Genomic DNA, 17,724 nt, shown 5'->3' with positions numbered 1-17,724 from the left:
TGCGTAACACTACCAGGAACTCCTCGACCATAAAACCTTTAGTTCCTGGGCTGCAATGACCGTGTGCTTTTCCACGGGGGTCTGAAGTCCCTCCAGACTGTACACAAACAGCTGCTTTAATCTTAACATGTTCGCCGACAAAAAAACGAATCACACACAAGCGCTGCAGACGCATGATGTGTGGCAGGGCGATAGTATGGTGGGTGCTCATGTTCTGCTGTGACTGTTCGCTTAAGTCCCAATCCCCTGTCTGCATCAGTACAGTGCTGACTTCTGCTACAGCAATGTTTCACCCAAACTCCTTCTAGTGATTGATATCCATCTCCATAAGGTAGTGTCGTGTTCTTGAAGAAAGTAGTCTAATCCGGATCGCTTTTAACTCACTTTATTTGTTAAAGTATTTCGGTATGGTAACTATGAAGCAACAGGAGGGGAATTGCATTTGACACACGTGGAGTTACAAACGGCTGGCCCTCGTCTACCTCAGGGCTGCCATGTTTCTGACCTCATCGCACTCCCGCTCCCGATTTGTATCAAGTAGGCGTGGCCTATGTGAAGTAGGCGTGGCCTATGTGACGTAATGGCTCCGGCTTCCTCACCCGTCTAAAGGTGCTGCCATCTGTGGCTGGAGTAGTTATTGCAGCTTATATGTTTGATCCTGCTTCCGTGTGGCTATGTGGGGGCATCTTATGTGCTTAAAATACGTAACAGTAACAGACAAACTACAGAAGTACCTCATACAACACCATTGAACTATCCCTAGACAGTACTTTGACATTTGTACCCCTGAAATCTTCAATAAAGAAGTTATAAACAAGCCTCAAACTATGCTCCCCATATTCTTACAGTGTGCATAGGGTGAGTAGTGTTGTAAAATAACGGGATTCTGCAGCGGGAGCATTATAGAGGCAATTTACATATCAAATAAGCTCGTGACGTAAGGTAGCATTTTCTGATAGAGTAGCATGATTTGATAGACTCTACCATCGAGTCGCACCACGGTAGCAAAATCTGACAAGGGAGCAGAAATTAGCAGAACACCGGTGCCCAGTATATTAAACTTCTCAGCAGGATTATGACACCATGTATTAAATATTAACACGCCGACATGATTTAAACAAGCCGAGGAGCCGTGTCGCTGCCGTAGCTACCATTACGGGTCTGCCATATGTCTCTGACCTCGTCTGACTCCCGCTCCCCGTTTGTATCAAGTAGGCGTGACCTATGCGAAGTAGGCGCGGCCTATGCGAAGTAATTACAGCTTATATGTTTGATCCTGTTTCCTTGTGGCTATTTGGAGGTAATTACAGCTTATATGTTTGATCCTGCTTCCTTGTGGCTATGTGGAGGTAATGCAGATTGTGTGTTCGATCCTGCTTCCTTGTGGCTATGTGGAGGTAATTACAGCTTATATGTTTGATCCTGCCTGTTACGAGAGTGGCGTATGTGTGTTCGTGAGAATGTCTGTGTGTGTGTACTGTTAAATAAAGTACCAAACGCCAAGAATCCGTGCCCGTGTCTTCCGACCTATGAACCGACCCGTGAACAGACCCACTGCCGGTCATAGTGAAGGGTGTTACCCCCGAAAGGACATCGGCCCTGGAGGGAACGTCTCCCCTGTGCTCCCCGGCTACGGTCTGAGAGCCAAGGAACAGGAAAGAGGTAACACTGACTCCTTGTGACTATGTGGAGATAATTACAGCTTATATGTTTGATCCTGCCTCCTTGTGACTATGTGGAGGTAATTACAGCTTATATGTTTGATCCTGCCTCCTTGTGGCTATGTGGAGGTAATGCAGCTTGTGTGTTCGATCCTGCGTCCTTGTGGCTATGTGGAGGTAATTACAGCTTATATGTTTGATCCTGCTTCCTTGTGGCTATGTGGAGGTAATGCAGATTGTGTGTTCGATCCTGCTTCCTTGTGGCTATGTGGAGGTAATGCAGCTTGTGTGTTCGATCCTGCTTCCTTGTAGCTATGTGGAGGTAATGCAGCTTATATGTTTGATCCTGCTTCCTTGTGGCTATGTGGAGGTAATGCAGATTGTGTGTTCGATCCTGCTTCCTTGTGGCTATGTGGAGGTAATTACAGCTTATATGTTTGATCCTGCTTCCTTGTGGCTATGTGGGGGCAGCTTATGTGCTTAAAATACGTAACAGTATATGTCTTATCAATAAAATGTGAAGTAAAAGTGTCTTTAGCTAACTTATTGGCTGGTCAAATGGTTCAGACGTTAACTAGAAAGGTAACGTTTGCTAACATAAATTCCAACACAGTAGTTTATTAAGCTAACATTACGTTAAAGATATGCATAAGATCAGTGGAGCAAAAAGTGGTTATGCACTATATGCGACGCATAGGGGCTAGAAGCGGTGGGGGTGAAATTATTTGGAGAAGTCTTTTTTCTGTATTTAACAGCGTCTTTGTAAATGATCAATAACAGAGGCATGCCACTGATTAGGCGCCCCTGCTCCTTGTTCCCCACCCCACAATGGAGCGTGTGACAGGGACCTGTTGGGGCAAAATAACCTGCTGAGCACATCACATGGCAGTCACCTTATAATATAGTCAACTTTTAACACATAACACATACATGAGAATATAGTCAGGTCAGGGCCGGAGCCAGGGCCCCATATCTCCTCCCGGCAGATAGTAGACACTCAGACAATGCACCAGTCATCCTCAAGGACGGGAGGACCACAACGGATGAATGCTCTGAAGCTCTCCCCCGTAAGGAGGAACACAAGAAGATATACATGCATACACTAGAGCCTGGGAACCAAGGTCAAGTAAAAACACACAGAACCACACACATCTCAAACGCACACACCTCATCACGAGGAGATACAGCATAAAACTGTATCACTCTGAGACTCTTCACCTTTGTTGGGGCAAAATAACCTGCTGAGCACATCACATGTACATTATAAATATAGCTAACTCCTACCCTAGCTTAATGAGCACATCACATGGCAGTCACCTTATAATATAGTCAACTTTTAACACATAACACATACATGAGAATATAGTCAGGTCAGGGCCAGAGCCAGGGCCCCATATCTCCTCCCGGCAGATAGTAGACACTCAGACAATGCACCAGTCATCCTCAAGGACGGGAGGACCACAACGGGTGAATGCTCTGAAGCTCTCCCCCGTAAGGAGGAACACAAGAAGATATACATGCATACACTAGTGCCTGGGAACCAAGGTCAAGTAAAAACACACAGAACCACACACATCTCAAACGCACACACCTCATCACGAGGAGATACAGCATAAAACTGTATCACTCTGAGACTCTTCACCTTCTTCCGAAGCAGACCTTCCACGGAGGCGAAGCTCCGGACGAACCATCAGCGCTGATTAGGGACTTAGACATATTCGATTTCTCACGCTTATGACTCTGTATAACCGTTGCCACTTTACTTAATAAATCCAAGGTCCTCGTGCCGATAGACTTTATTACCTCTCCGTCTCATTTCATCTGGTCCAGTAACTAGACAGACCGTTTTTCCCAACAAATTGGTGACCCCGACGTGATTTTTTCTGAATTGGACCGCAACTGGGAAACGAGAGACGGAGAGCGGCACGGCCTCGGGACCCCGGAGAACCGGACCGATTCCTGCAGTCTCACCTCGCGATCGCCCAACAAAAGGTAGGCAGAACCTGTTGATAAAATCCAAACTCTGCATAGTTATATAGGAACCACATTAGGAGATGAGACTGTGAGAACGGTTCGCTACGGGATATCTCGTGGGGACTAATAGGACTGCACCCCAGCATTTCCCCGTAAAACCCGATTGACCCCGAATGCGTGACACATCGAATATCGGCTCGTTGCATGGTGAAAGAATACCCTCGAGACCATAGGGCCTATAAGAATCGGTCAGTGATACAAGACTACCGATGGCCAAAAGAATATATGCCTGAGCCATTGAGTGGACTCAGAGGGATGCCTGGGCCGGGTTCGGAACCCAGATGGAATATATGCCTGAGCCATTGAGTGGACTCAGAGGGATGCCTGGGCCGGGTTCGGAACCCAGATGGAATATATGCCTGAGCCATTGAGTGGACTCAGAGGGATGCCTGGGCCGGGTTCGGAACCCAGATGGAATATATGCCTGAGCCATTGAGTGGACTCAGAGGGATGCCTGGGCCGGGTTCGGAACCCAGATGGAATATATGCCTGAGCCATTGAGTGGACTCAGAGGGATGCCTGGGCCGGGTTCGGAACCCAGATGGAATATATGCCTGAGCCATTGAGTGGACTCAGAGGGATGCCTGGGCCGGGTTCGGAACCCAGATGGAGTAATCTGTGTATTAAATAATTCTATGTGGTGAGAAGTTTAGAGTCCTTTATCAGGGTTAAAGTCCCTTTGCAAAGGAAACAGTGTGTGTATGCGCGAGAATAAGAGAGAGAGAGACGGAGTGGCTGTGTGTGTGTGTGTGTGTGTGTGTAAGAGGCCCAGAGAGAGAGAAAGAAAGAGAGCGAGCGTATTTTTGGGCCGGCTAAAATATGGAAATATGTGTGCAACGCTTGCTTGCTTTGCTATGCTTAACGCTATTCTGCTGTGTCTGATGATTGTGGGTGCGGGACACAGAATGAGAAGTCTGTCGATATGTTTCTGGGTGCGTCTGCGAGAAAGAGGGAATCTGTGAGTGAATCAGTGGGTGTGTATGCGTGATAATCTGTGAGTGAATCAGTGGGTGGGTATGCGTGATCCGCTCTATCTTTGTCCGTTAAAACGGGTAAATGTAGGAATAGATAGATTGATAATAATGAATAAATGTCTCTCTGACGTATTGCGTTGCTCTATGGCGTAACCAGCGGAAATAGATAAATTGACAATGATAAATAACCTTTTTTACTGTGTCGCTTCAATTTACTGTTTGAACCGTTAAAACTAGACCTAGACAAGTTGACAAGGATAAATGATATCTCTTTTACTGTGTTTCTTTGAATTACTGCCGGACCTGTCGCATAGATAAACCACAATACTAAACAACATCTCTTTGCCGCGTTGGTTGACGGTTTAGTCTGATTGACGCAGATTAATCAATAAAGATAGATAACGATTATTGGCTATAAAGAATATCTGGATGTATTGAATAACGTCTATAGGCCCTGTTGTTGTTTTTTGCTTCCCTCCCCCCTGTTTTTTCCTCCTTTTTCTCGTTCTCCTCCTCCAAGAGTGACAAAATTTACCCCCTAGTCTCTCATCCGCTCTTGTGTGTTAGACAGGCCACACAGAGTTATAGCATCAGGGCCGCCATTTTTTGAGTTCTCTCGCTCAGTCCGAAGCCACACCTCCCCCTCCGCCAAAAGTTTAGCCACTCCAACCTTACCCTTCCCCAACTAGACTGCCCCCTACTGGACCACTCCAACTCTTACCCTTCCCCAACCACAGCGCCCCCCATTGGACAACTCCAACCTTACCCTTCCCCAACCACAGCGCCCCCCCACTGGACAACTCCAACCTTGCCCTTCCCCAACTAGACTGCCCCCTACTGGACCACTCCAACTTTACCCTTCCCCAACCACCGTGCCCCCCACTGGACCACTCCAACCTTACCCTTCCCCAACTAGACTGCCCCCTGCTGGACCACTCCAACTCTTACCCTTCCCCAACCACAGCGCCCCCCACTGGACCACTCCAACCTTACCCTTCCCCAACCACCGTGCCCCCCACTGGACAACTCCAACCTTGCCCTTCCCCAACTAGACTGCCCCCTACTGGACCACTCCAACTTTACCCTTCTCCAACTAGACTGCCCCCTGCCGGAACACTCCAACCTTACCCTTCCCAAGCCACAGCGCCCCCCCACTGGACAACTCCAACTCTACCCTTCCCCAACTACCGCGCCCCCTACTGGACCACTCCAACCTTACCCTTCCCCAACTAGACCGCCCCCTGCTGGACCACTCAAACCTTACCCTTCCCCAACTAGACCGCCCCCTGCTGGACCACTCAAACCTTACCCTTCCCCAACTAGACTGCCCCCTACTGGAACACTCCAACCTTACCCTTCCCAAGCCACAGCGCCCCCCCCCACTGGACAACTCCAACTCTACCCTTCCCCAACTACCGCGCCCCCTACTGGACCACTCCAACCTTACCCTTCCCAAGCCACAGCGCCCCCCACTGGACAACTCCAACTCTACCCTTCCCCAACTACAGCGCCCCCCACTGGACAACATCAATACCAATCCAACCCCGACTCTCGATCACCCCCTGCTAGAAGAATTATCCCGGTGAATAATAAAGATAAAAAGACAAACCTCCCCGCACCCGGCCTCCAGTGCAAAGGCGTCCACGACCCCGACCACCCCCACACCAGGCTGCTAAGGAACGGCGAACACACCCACCATGTCGGACGAGCAACGGACCAGAGCGCTGGGCTGGTTGTGCCTCAACGCTGAACCGGGAAAAATATTGAAAGGCCAAGACCGGAAGAAATGGGAGAACCGATGTGATGTCTACATTAAAACCTGGCAGAAAGAGGGCGTGATCCGAATGGGACCCCTCGACCACACCGGCCGGGCCGCCATACACGCGTACATTGGCAGCCAGTATGAGCGGGCAAAGGTCCGTCGCGACAACGCAGGAGCCAAGACGGGACGAAAGGATGCACTCGAAACCCAAGACCGGAAAAGACAAAAGAGAATCTTAGTATTAAAAGCATTGGCCTCTTGCCTCCCGCCCCACACCCTAAAACCAGCCCCCTCCTCCAGGAATCCCTTCCTAACGGACCAAGTAACCCCTACCCAACCGAGCCTGACAGCTTCACCTTATCCCTCCCTACCGAAGGCCGATGAGCAGGCCCGCCCACCTCCGTACAACCACTCCCTCCCCTATGCCCCGACCGACTTCCAGGTTCCCGGGTCCCCCCATCTCATGTGCCCAGTTATCGAAATAACCCACGCCACATCTCAGTCCCCGGTCACGGTGACCTGGCAAAGACCCCCCCCCCGGAACCGGAACGAGCCAAAGAAGGGGTCCACTTCACAAGGACAAACCACCCACAAAGCAAGGAAAGCCCGAAGCTGACAACAGCTCCCTCCCCATGCCCGATGATACCAGGAAGGACCGGGCCATTGGGGCAAGAACCATCCAGCACCGAGAACTGGACACCCCCCTCCTCCAGCTACAGCCAAGCCCAGGCCCCCGAAGCAAGGCCACCAACACCAGGGGAAGCCCAACCGGAAGCAGAAAGGATGCGTACGCGGATCGGCGTACCTGGCGCCAACACATTGGACTTGGCCTCCTTCCTGATCAACCTATCGTCTAAAGAAGAAGAAACGGAAGTGACAGTAGCAACAACAGAAATGAGAAGACACTCCGGGATTCCCCAGGGGAGACACGGAAGACACGAGGAAAGAGACGAAAGAGGTGAAGAAGACGCAGACACCGTGGAGTGGGACCCAGTGGGAACGAGATGGAAAGAAGAAGCGCTGGAAAGAATGTCCCTCGGCATCGAGACAGAAGTCCATCTCCTGTCTCGACAGCTGCGGGAAAGGAGCGAAGGCAGAGATCAGAGGTGGGGAAGAGGCGCAATCCACAGGACAATTGGCCCGGGCAGATCACAAGCCCGAAGTACCGCAACCCCGATCGCGACTCTGGCCATCACCAGCACTCCACAAGCTGGCCCCCCGACACAACGGAGCCAAGCCCTCGACCGCCGGACGAACCGCGACCTGGATGAGGGTCCAGGACTGATGTTCCCACTAATGGACACCCCTGCAGGACGAGCGATGTACGTTCCCTGGACCCACCGCGACCTCAAGGGACTAGTGGAAGACCTTCCCCCGATCAAACAGGGGGCGGGCAAGTGGATCAGAAACCTCGAGCGACTGACCACAGCTGACCGGCTCACCATGGGGGACATCCGAGCGGTCCTCATGAGAGGAGAAGGACCCCGGGCAGTGAACGACGTGGAAACCGCAGCCAGAACCACCAGAGAACCGGACGACTCCCCTTTCGACCCCTTCCGCCCCATATGGTGGGAGGCCCTGAGGGGCCTATACCCCCCTCAGAACTCAGCAGCATGCATGACCGGCCTGAAAAGAAAACCCAGTGAATCAGCGGGCGAATACCTCACAAGAGCCACTGAACGATGGAAAGACGGATTCGGAACCCGACCAGGAGCCTCCGCCGCCACCGAGGCCATGTTCCGGATCGCGGTTGAGACGGGTCTCTGCACCAAGACCCGCGAAGGCCTCAAAACAGTGATTGGACTCGGAAGAATGAACGCCATGGACTGGGAGGAGGCCATTACACACCACGTGAACCTGGAGCAAGATCGGGAGGACGAGGACGTCAAAGAAGACCGCGACCTGAGGAAACGACTCTTGCGCATGGACGTCAAGAAAGCAACCCAGGAACACAACCGGGACAAGAAGGAGTCCAACAAAGACCACGCCTCCGAGATCATGCCCCTCGAAGTGGCCACGCCTCCGGCCCCGCTGCCTGCCCCCAACCCCTTGGTACAGCCCAGCGGACCCCCTCCGACCCAGATGCAAGCCCCTCCTGCTCAAGCATGGGGGCCCCAGCCCCCGCCGTACCCGTACCCGTACCCGTACCCATCGTATCCATACCCCACACACCCACCCTCGAACCCAGCAACACAGACGGGACCCGGGATGTACCAGAACCAACAGTCCAAACAAAGAGGCGGATTCAAATGGAGAGGAAGAGGCCGGACCCCAAACACAAACCCCCGGTCCTACCCCTGCTTCATTTGTGGGCTCATGGGACACTGGGCGAAAGAGTGCCCCCAAACGGGACAGCCAGCGATGCAACACGACCAACAGGATCATCAGCAGCACCCCGGCCCGACCCGCGGTAACCCTGGAAATGGACCGACACATGCCTCAAACCCCGGGACCCCGATGTACCCTCTCTGGGAGGACCCGGGATACAACGGCCAATATTGACGGGACCCGAGAGCCTCGAGAGGGACCCAGGTGGTGAACCTGGGAACGGGAGCCCCAATGGTGGACGGACTCGTAAACCAAACACCAATTCGTTTCATGGTCGACACCGGAGCCACAGTATCCACCATCGGGGACCTGAACCATGAAATCCCGCCCCTCTCCACTCGAACCCTGACTACCATGGGGTTCTCGGGAATAGAAAAGACCAACCCCTTCACCACCCCCTTGCCGCTCACCATCCTGGGACAAACCTTCTACCACTCCCTCCTATATGCCCCCAAGTGTCCCACCAACCTCATGGGTAGAGACATCCTGAGCAAAATCAACTGCCTCATCAGCTGTTCCCCCGAAGGGACTACAATGACGACAGAAGCCGACCAACCGCTCCAGATGATGCTGGTGCATGAACCCCCGCCCCGAAGCCCCCCGTCAGACGTATATTGGATCCGGAACATGACTACCCCGGACGGACTCAAGCCCCTAGAAGAAACATACCGAGAGTGGGCCCCCTGGATCCATCAACAGGGGGACTTCTACCCACCGCACGACCCCCTCCACACGACCCTCAATGTCCTTCGAGACCCAGACGAAAGCTACGACGAACAATGGAGACGCACCATGGAGGGAACCGGCCAGAAGTGCCTCTACGAAACAATGTTCATCGGACCTGAGGGGGTGGCGGCCCTCACCCTTCTCACCCCAGATCAAGAATATTGGTACCGCCTCAAACCCGAGTCCCGACCACACGTGACCCTGGCAGTAGCCAAGCACCACACGGCTATGAAGCTGGGGCCCATGGTCTGCCGAGCGACTCAAGTACGAGAGTGGGCCCCCACCGACAACCCACACATTCACCTAGCCCCTGACAAAGGCTTGATCCGGGTCTCCTTCCCCCAAACGGCCTCCTGGGGGGTGGCAGAACGAGTGGAGTGCGACCGACCGCTCGCCCCTGAGGAGGTCGACACCCCCAGCCCACTGGAAGCCGAAGACCCCGACGTAAAGATCATGCTAGACGGCCTCCCTCAGAATCTCTGGGCCACCGGCGCCTACGACATGGGGTTTACCCCCCAACACAACATCCAAATACCTCTCAAACCCGATCAAACCCCGATTCATCAGCCCCAATACAAGGTCAGACCCGAGGCAGAAGCAGGGATCACTGCCACCATACAGGGACTCAAAGAGGTAGGAGTGCTCCGGCCCTCTCAGTCCCTTTGGAACACCCCGATTCTCCCAGTGAAGAAGGCGGACGGACTCACGTGGAGGATGGCCCATGATCTCCGCCTAATAAACGACGCCACGGAAGGACCCCCCGAGAGGGTGCCAAACCCGCAGGTGGCGCTCCACGTGGTTAACCCCGACCACCTCTGGTTCTCTGCAATAGACCTGGCCAACGCCTTCTTCTGCATCCCCCTGAACAAAGACTCACAAGACATCTTCTCTTTTACCTGGAGGGGAGAAAAACTCACCTACACCCGAATGCCACAGGGGTACCGATCGACCCCCACCATATTCAACGACTGTGTGCGGAAGGACCTCAAGGACACTGTACTTCCCAACGGAGTGGTTATGGTTCAATATGTAGACGACATCCTGCTCGCCGCGCCTACCAGACAAACCTGTGTGGATGCTACCAAGACCCTGCTCGAAACCCTAGGGAAAGCAGGGTACAAGGTCAAGCGGCCCAAACTACAGGCTGTCCGGCCCAGGGTGAAATTCCTGGGGAGGCTGATCGGAGAAGATACCAGAGACATGACCCAGGATACCCGAGAAACCATCCTGAATTACCCAAAACCCGCCACGGTTCGCCAAATGTTGGCCTTCCTGGGCCTGTGCAACTACAGCCGCCAGTACCTCCCGGAATTCACAGAGCGAACGTCCGAACTCCGCCAGATGGTCACCACAGCCGGGGCCCGAAACCTACGGGCCCCGCTGGAGTGGGACTCAGGAAAAGACACCGCCTTCCATCAGCTGAAACAAGCCCTCCACTCAGCCGCCGCCCTCCAAGCCCCCGACTATACGGCCCCCTTCCATCTGGACGTCACACAGAGAAACGGAAATGTAGCGGCCACCCTCTGGCAGGCAAAGCCCGGCACCCGAAGGATCCTCCACTATCACAGCTCGGCCCTACCCACTCCGGGCCTAGGACTCCCTCACTGTGCCAGACATCTCATGGCCATCGCCATCGCCCTACGGAAGACACAGTTCCTCACCATGAACAACCCCACGGTAGTGCACACCACTCACGGGGTCAAGGCTGCAGTGGAGAGCTCACTCTTCACCCTGTCGGCTGCCATTACCCAGATCCGGTTGACCGAGGCCCTGACAGATCCCTCGGTGAGCTACTCAACAAAAGGAGTAAATATGACCGGAGAATATCCCGCAGACACAGACGGCACCCCCCACAACTGCGCGCCTCGCATCCTGTCGGAACTCCGAGCACGACCAGACCTCCAAGGGACACCCCTAGAAACACCCAAAACAGTGTGGTACACCGATGGCTGCTGCTACAAGGATGCCCTGGGGACCAACATCGCCTCTTGGGCGGTGGTGGAACAGGGGCCGACAGGGGTCTGCCACACCAGGCACTCGGGAATACTCCCGGAGTATCCCTCGGCCCAGAGGGCTGAACTCACAGCCATAGTCGTAGCCCTCGAAGCCGCGAAGGGCCTACGCCTCGACCTTTACACCGACAGCAACTACGTGTACGAGCTCTGCCACCTGAACGCTACCCAAGCAGAAAGGCGGGGTATGCTGACCTCTACAGGGGCGCCCCTGAAGCACAGGGACCTCGTCGTCCGCCTACTCCTCGCCATCCAGCTACCAGAGTCTGTGGCCATCCTCAAGTGCCAGGGCCACACAAAAGGAGACTCCCTGATCACCCGCGGTAACAACGCCGCCGATGCCGCCGCCAAGAAGGCGGGGGGCTACGCACCGCCACTGGTCCTTTCCCTGATGGACCCCCTGGACGGGGAGCCATACCCGAGGAGCATGAGCGACTTCCTGATATACCTTGGCGAAATGCAAGAACACGCCGGTCCTTATGAGAAGAGCTGCTGGATCGCACGAGGATGCACTCAGGACGAGCTCCCCTACACACTCCCAACCTACGCCTCCGAAGAGACACTCCCAGCCCCCGCCGACGACTGTGTCCCCGCCGAGCCGGACATCTACCCGTGAGTGCGAGTGGCCTCTCCAGATGCACGGCCCCGGCGTCCTGTTTCCATCACCGTCGGCTGACACCCCACCGCAACACCCCTTCCCTCTTCCCCCCCTCCCACCTGAAGCACCCACGACGCCCGGACCAGGGATCTGCGTTTCGGTACCAGGGGCTGCGGCCCGCTCCCTTAAGGCTTGAGGGCACCCCTGGCTGTATTCGCTTCTGTACGCTTCACTGTTTTTAGCCGCTCCCATATCTATGCCCGCGTCTACGCAACCGACGCCGGGAACGTAAATGTTGTTGTTTATATCGCTGTTCCACTAGATGGAGCTCGGGGATTCACACGGGCGAGATTCCAGGGGCCTTGATTGCCCGTTTATCAGACGAGGTCCTGAGCGCAGTTGAATAAAAGGGTCTAATGCTCAGGTGGCGCCTTGCGACCTCCTGCCCATGATGACGCTCAGGACTATTCCATGGTTTCAGTTGTTCCCGTGCCCCGGGCCTACCCTGGATGCCCCATGCGTGTGATTGTTTGTTGTAACACGACCAGTCAACTCCTCCTCACATCCTTAGTGTGTGGTCCTCTGGGGATGGGTTGAGGGGGATTGCCATTCGCTATCTTCGCTATTATTTAGGGACACGTTTCGTGGTTACATTTCTTTCCTGTGATCGTTAGTGTATTTGTGTGATTGTTGCATTTATATTGTTATTGTTTAATAATGTTATGATGGTAGTCCCGCGCTGGAGTCCTATCCCTCGTACCCCTAATGAGTAAAAGTCGTCTTGCGACGACTTGAGGGGGATATGTTGGGGCAAAATAACCTGCTGAGCACATCACATGGCAGTCACCTTATAATATAGTCAACTTTTAACACATAACACATACATGAGAATATAGTCAGGTCAGGGCCGGAGCCAGGGCCCCATATCTCCTCCCGGCAGATAGTAGACACTCAGACAATGCACCAGTCATCCTCAAGGACGGGAGGACCACAACGGATGAATGCTCTGAAGCTCTCCCCCGTAAGGAGGAACACAAGAAGATATACATGCATACACTAGAGCCTGGGAACCAAGGTCAAGTAAAAACACACAGAACCACACACATCTCAAACGCACACACCTCATCACGAGGAGATACAGCATAAAACTGTATCACTCTGAGACTCTTCACCTTCTTCCGAAGCAGACCTTCCACGGAGGCGAAGCTCCGGACGAACCATCAGCGCTGATTAGGGACTTAGACATATTCGATTTCTCACGCTTATGACTCTGTATAACCGTTGCCACTTTACTTAATAAATCCAAGGTCCTCGTGCCGATAGACTTTATTACCTCTCCGTCTCATTTCATCTGGTCTAGTAACTAGACAGACCGTTTTTCCCAACAGACCTAAAGGTGGAGAGTCAGAAAGGAAAGCTCTCTGGGGTAGAAAACGGAAGATTGAGAAGGAGAAAGATTGCCTAGGGATGAAAAATAGCTCTTCAACGTGGGTGAATAAATAAATACACAATAAATAAATTTAGTGTATCAAGACGAGACAGTAAATCAATAGGAACCAGGAACTTTGCAGAACTATAACCACAAAATAGCAGTATCAAAGCATGCACAAAACCACCGAATAAGAACATTCGAAGTGACCATCTTTTTGTTGGGAAAAACGGTCTGTCTAGTTACTGGACCAGATGAAATGAGACGGAGAGGTAATAAAGTCTATCGGCACGAGGACCTTGGATTTATTAAGTAAAGTGGCAACGGTTATACAGAGTCATAAGCGTGAGAAATCGAATATGTCTAAGTCCCTAATCAGCGCTGATGGTTCGTCCGGAGCTTCGCCTCCGTGGAAGGTCTGCTTCGGAAGAAGGTGAAGAGTCTCAGAGTGATACAGTCTTATGCTGTATCTCCTCGTGATGAGGTGTGTGCGTTTGAGATGTGTGTGGTTCTGTGTGTTTTTACTTGACCTTGGTTCCCAGGCACTAGTGTATGCATGTATATCTTCTTGTGTTCCTCCTTACGGGGGAGAGCTTCAGAGCATCACCTGTTATGGTCCTCCCGTCCTTGAGGATGACTGGTGCATTGTCTGAGTGTCTACCATCTGCCGGGAGGAGATATGGGGCCCTGGCTCTGGCCCTGACCTGACTATATTCTCATGTATGTGTTATGTGTTAAAAGTTGACTATATTATAAGGTGACTGCCATGTGATGTGCTCATTAAGCTAGGGTAGGAGTTAGCTATATTTATAATGTACATGTGATGTGCTCAGCAGGTTATTTTGCCCCAACATATCCCCCTCAAGTCGTCGCAAGACGACTTTTACTCATTAGGGGTACGAGGGATAGGACTCCAGCGCGGGACTACCATCATAACATTATTAAACAATAACAATATAAATGCAACAATCACACAAATACACTAACGATCACAGGAAAGAAATGTAACCACGAAACGTGTCCCTAAATAATAGCGAAGATATGAGGCAGATAGCGAATGGCAATCCCCCTCAACCCATCCCCAGAGGACCACACACTAAGGATGTGAGGAGGAGTTGACTGGTCGTGTTACAACAAGCAATCACACGCATGGGGCATCCAGGGTAGGCCCGGGGCACGGGAACAACTGAAACCATGGAATAGTCCTGAGCGTCATCATGGGCAGGTGGTCGCAAGGCGCCACCTGAGCATTAGACCCTTTTATTCAACTGCGCTCAGGACCTCATCTGATAAACGGGCAATCAAGGCCCCTGGAATCTCGCCCGTGTGAATCCCCGAGCTCCATCTAGTGGGACAGCGATATAAACAACAACATTTACGTTCCCGGCGTCGGTTGCGTAGACGCGGGCATAGATATGGGAGCGGCTAAAAACAGTGAAGCGTACAGAAGCGAATACAGCCAGGGGTGCCCTCAAGCCGTAAGGGAGCGGGCCGCAGCCCCTGGTACCGGAACGCAGATCCCTGGTCCGGGCGTCGTGGGTGCTTCAGGTGGGAGGGGGGTGATGCCGTTGGCGGGGACGGGAATGGGGCAGCCCACCTGGAGAGGTTACTAGCACGTCACAGGCGGGCGGGGGGGGGGGGGAAGAGGGAAGGGGTGTTGCGGTGGGGTGTCAGCCGACGGTGATGGAAACAGGACGCCGGGGCCGTGCATCTGGAGAGGCCACTCGCACTCACGGGTAGATGTCCGGCTCGGCGGGGACACAGTCGTCGGCGGGGGCTGGGAGTGTCTCTTCGGAGGCGTAGGTTGGGAGTGTGTAGGGGAGCTCGTCCTCAAAGTCAGAGGCTGCAGGGCGAGGGAGGGTCCCTTGGAGGTCTGGTCGTGCTCGGAGTTCCGACAGGATGCGAGGCGCGCAGTTGTGGGGGGTGCCGTCTGTGTCTGCGGGATACTCTCCGGTCATATTTACTCCTTTTGTTGAGCAGCTCACCGAGGGATCTGTCAGGGCCTCGGTCAACCGGATCTGGGTAATGGCGGCCGACAGGGTGAAGAGTGAGCTCTCCACTGCAGCCTTGACTCCGTGGGTGGTGTGCACTACCGTGGGGTTGTTCATGGTGAGGAACTGTGTCTTCCGTAGGGCGATGGCGATGGCCATGAGATGTCTGGCACAGTGAGGGAGTCCTAGGCCCGGAGTGGGTAGGGCCGAGCTGTGATAGAGGAGGATCCTTCGGGTGCCGGGCTTTGCCTGCCAGAGGGTGGCCGCTACATTTCCGTTTCTCTGTGTGACGTCCAGATGGAAGGGGGCCGTATAGTCGGGGGCTTGGAGGGCGGCGGCTGAGTGTAGGGCCTGTTTCAGCTGATGGAAGGCGGTGTCTTTTCCTGAGTCCCACTCCAGCGGGGCCCGTAGGTTTCGGGCCCCGGCTGTGGTGACCATCTGGCGGAGTTCGGACGTTCGCTCTGTGAATTCCGGGAGGTACTGGCGGCTGTAGTTGCACAGGCCCAGGAAGGCCAACATTTGCCGAACCGTGGCGGGTTTTGGGTAATTCAGGATGGTTTCTCGGGTATCCTGGGTCATGTCTCTGGTATCTTCTCCAATCAGCCTCCCCAGGAATTTCACCCTGGGCCGGACAGCCTGTAGTTTGGGCCGCTTGACCTTGTACCCTGCTTTCCCTAGGGTTTCGAGCAGGGTCTTGGTAGCATCCACACAGGTTTGACTGGTAGGCGCGGCGAGCAGGATGTCGTCTACATATTGAACCATAACCACTCCGTCGGGAAGTACAGTGTCCTTGAGGTCCTTCCGCACACAGTCGTTGAATATGGTGGGGGTCGATCGGTACCCCTGTGGCATTCGGGTGTAGGTGAGTTTTTCTCCCCTCCAGGTAAAAGAGAAGATGTCTTGTGAGTCTTTGTTCAGGGGGATGCAGAAGAAGGCGTTGGCCAGGTCTATTTCAGAGAACCAGAGGTGGTCGGGGTTAACCGCGTGGAGCGCCACCTGCGGGTTTGGCACCCTCTCGGGGGGTCCTTCCGTGGCGTCGTTTATTAGGCGGAGATCATGGGCCATCCTCCATGTGAGTCCGTCCGCCTTCTTCACTGGGAGAATCGGGGTGTTCCAAAGGGACTGAGAGGGCCGGAGCACTCCTACCTCTTTGAGTCCCTGTATGGTGGCAGTGATCCCTGCTTCTGCCTCGGGTCTGACCTTGTATTGGGGCTGATGAATCGGGGTTTGATCGGGTTTGAGAGGTATTTGGATGTTGTGTTGGGGGGTAAACTCCATGTCGTAGGCGCCGGTGGCCCAGAGATTCTGAGGGAGGCCGTCTAGCATGATCTTTACGTCGGGGTCTTCGGCTTCCAGGGGGCTGGGGGTGTCGACCTCCTCAGGGGCGAGCGGTCGGTCGCACTCCACTCGTTCTGCCACCCCCCAGGAGGCCGTTTGGGGGAAGGAGACCCGGATCAAGCCTTTGTCAGGGGCTAGGTGAATGTGTGGGTTGTCGGTGGGGGCCCACTCTCGTACTTGAGTCGCTCGGCAGACCATGGGCCCCAGCTTCATAGCCGTGTGGTGCTTGGCTACTGCCAGGGTCACGTGTGGTCGGGACTCGGGTTTGAGGTGGTACCAATATTCTTGATCCGGGGTGAGAAGGGTGAGGGCCGCCACCCCCTCAGGTCCGATGAACATTGTTTCGTAGAGGCACTTCTGGCCGGTTCCCTCCATGGTGCGTCTCCATTGTTCGTCGTAGCTTTCGTCTGGGTCTCGAAGGACATTGAGGGTCGTGTGGAGGGGGTCGTGCGGTGGGTAGAAGTCCCCCTGTTGATGGATCCAGGGGGCCCACTCTCGGTATGTTTCTTCTAGGGGCTTGAATCCGTCCGGGGTAGTCATGTTCCGGATCCAATATACGTCTGACGGGGGGCTTCGGGGCGGGGGTTCATGCACCAGCATCATCTGGAGCGGTTGGTCGGCTTCTGTCGTCATTGTAGTCCCTTCGGGGGAACAGCTGATGAGGCAGTTGATTTTGCTCAGGATGTCTCTACCCATGAGGTTGGTGGGACACTTGGGGGCATATAGGAGGGAGTGGTAGAAGGTTTGTCCCAGGATGGTGAGCGGCAAGGGGGTGGTGAAGGGGTTGGTCTTTTCTATTCCCGAGAACCCCATGGTAGTCAGGGTTCGAGTGGAGAGGGGCGGGATTTCATGGTTCAGGTCCCCGATGGTG

This window comes from Pollachius pollachius (assembly GCF_949987615.1).
Source record: "Pollachius pollachius genome assembly, contig: scaffold_54, whole genome shotgun sequence".
In the NCBI taxonomy this organism is placed as follows: Eukaryota; Metazoa; Chordata; class Actinopteri; order Gadiformes; family Gadidae; genus Pollachius; species Pollachius pollachius.
Note: the sequence above shows the minus strand (reverse complement) of the source record.